The following is a 2,690-nucleotide window of genomic DNA, read 5'->3' as shown; positions in this document are numbered from 1 at the left end:
CTGATCTTCCTCATAGAATGATCTAGTGCTATGATATATGAAGATGGTATCTGTTCTTTCGGACATATCCGAAAGAACAGATACCATCTTCATATGTAATTCAGGCTAATCGGCCATTGACCTTCTTCCATGCGGATGCACACGTATTGCCCGAACTCTAACGGGACTCGGTAAGATTGTCTGCCGCGAGTAATGAGTGTAATGGGCAGGGGCACTACGAATGTAGTGTGTGGACATTAAGATGGGATTGTGGGTCTCATGGAGAGCGTGCAAGGGATAATTCCCTGCAGTCGCCTTTTCCTCGGTGCCCTCGGTGGCTCAGATGGATAGAGCGTCTGCCATGTAAGCAGGAGATCCCTGGTTCGAGTCCCGGTCGGGGCACACATTTTCTACTGTCCCCGTCGTTGTATATCAACGCCTGTCGGCAGTGTAGGGTCTTTATTTAATTATCATTTCAAGTCCTATGAGTTTGAGAATGACAATCAACTAGCGTACTACACAAAAAATGAAATATACAGTACATAATATGGTCTCGGAGTCTTTGAGCTGTAAAGGTATGCAAAGAAATTGAAAATGGCTTGTGCTGACTGAAGCAGGACTTGGCATTGACTAATAGTTCTGCTGAAAGCAGCTTTCACAGTGAAGCTGGTGATGAAATAGAATACAGATAAGAGAGTGAACATACAAACACGTGTACAGTAGAACTTTAAAACGGACATCGTTAAGTGAAACGGGAAAGAAAATATACTGTAGATCGTTTAGTTGTATTCCTTGTTACTGAGACCCAGTTCAAAAGCAACAACACATGAAAGATTACACTTGTCCTACGTTGGACCAGGGGGTATAAGAGGCCACGATATATAAAAAATTATAAAAGAAAGATTCTTGACACATCAGCAAATCCTGAACGCGTTTAAATTAACGGGGATGTGATGTGACCAGCGTGCGGACTAACGAGTTATAAATAGATACTGTATCACCAGGATAGACAGCGATCCACGTCTTTGAACAAAGGAAGTTTGAAAATGAATGAAGACACATTTAAAGACCTGAAAATGTTGCAAACAAACTATCACCCAACTGCAGTGCAATTCGCCAGCTCACCGTAATTTTCGTAACTGTTTGCATGAGAATAGACATCAGAAAGTAAGCTGAATGCAAATATCCAACATCCAAAAGGAAGCTGCCACATAAATCAAACATAACAAAATGTAGAAGAGGAGAGATGAGTCACCAGCCAGAAACATCAAAAGCAGAATTAGAAATAATGCAGAATGCTTTATCAATCGTTCATCTACATCTACATCTACCTGCATACCCTGCAAGCCACGGTACGGTGCGTGGTGGAGGGTGCTCTCTACCACTACTAGTCATTTCGTTTCCTGTTCCACTCGCAGACAGAGCGAGAAAAACGACTACCTATATGCCTCCGTATGACCCCTAATTTCTCGTATCTTATCTTCGTGGTCCTTACGCGAAAAGTATGTTGGGGCGGTAGAATCATTCTGCAGGCAGCTTCACACGCCGATTCTCCAAATTTTCTAAATAGTGTTCCTCGAAAGCAACGTCGCCTTTCCTCCAGGATTCCCATTTGACTTCCTGAAGCATCTCCGCAATACTTGTGCGTTGTTCGAACCTGCCGGTAACAAATCTAGGTGCCCGCCTCTGAAACACTTCGATGTCTTCCTTTAATGTGACGTGGTGCGAATCCAAAACACTCGAGCAGTAGTCAGGAATAGGTCGCGCTAGCGTTCCATATGGGGTCTCATTCACTGATGAACCACACGTTCCAAAAATTTCCCAATAAACCGAATGCGACAGCTCGCCTTCCCTACTACATTCCTCATATTCTTCAAACGGACTTATTTTTTAATTTATTTGGCCTCCAGAGCGTGTGCTCTATATACCCACCTAAAACATATAGACACAATGTGCACTGAATTGTATGAATAGAAATACACAAAGTCATATTTACATGTACAAGGGTACAAGCTGTCACTATTTTGTCTGCCATGAATCTACAACAATCAGATTTAGATGTAAATCAGACAGTTGTGGTTTATCAGTTCAAATCATTACAGAAATTGCATCAGAACTGAAACACAAAAATGAGAAACACATACCATTAAAACCTACAGTTTTTTTCCAGCACTCTTGAGGAAATTAACAAATACTTTACAAAGGCAATGTCTTTGCCAAACAAAATGAAGAAGCTGATTGAAGGAGATGGTATCCCATACTGAGCAATGTCTTCAAGATGTCCAACCTTTCACAGTCAAACATGGCACAGAAAAACAAGATGTGTTTTACATCAGCTTCCGTTTCAGAATCACATTCACATATTGGAGAACTGTAAATATTGACTCGACATAGATCGAGTGGGAAAGAGGCGTGGATGACGCGCAGTCCAATGATATTAGAAATTGTTGATAGGTCCATATCTGTCCTAGTAAACCACGGCTTTGCAAGAATTCGAGGTTGTAACACCGCCAGTAAACACTTTACGCTTATTGGGAAACGTTCGACATTTCTTGTCTTTGATGTTTTCCGTGACTCTTGGCTGCTTATGACAACTTCAGAGCAAGGACTTGTCTGTATAGGCGGCTTGCTTCGCTAATACGCCAGCTTCATCATTACAGCGGATGCCAGCGTGGGACTCACTCACAGCAAGTGGATGGTCTGTCGCCTCC

The 2,690-nt window shown here is 42.3% G+C and overlaps 1 non-coding gene across 1 annotated transcript; it reads left to right on the top strand.

The window, feature by feature from the left end:
* The first annotated feature begins 306 nt into the window (after nucleotides 1-306).
* Trnat-ugu (transfer RNA threonine (anticodon UGU)) lies at nucleotides 307-381 on the top strand. The gene has a single exon. It is a non-coding gene; the product is annotated as a tRNA-Thr (tRNA).
* Nucleotides 382-2,690: the final 2,309 nt, after the last annotated feature.

Source organism: Schistocerca cancellata, chromosome 1, assembly GCF_023864275.1.
Source record: "Schistocerca cancellata isolate TAMUIC-IGC-003103 chromosome 1, iqSchCanc2.1, whole genome shotgun sequence".
In the NCBI taxonomy this organism is placed as follows: Eukaryota; Metazoa; Arthropoda; class Insecta; order Orthoptera; family Acrididae; genus Schistocerca; species Schistocerca cancellata.
The sequence above is the reverse complement of the archived record's forward strand: the minus strand, read 5'-3'. Positions and strand labels throughout refer to the sequence as shown.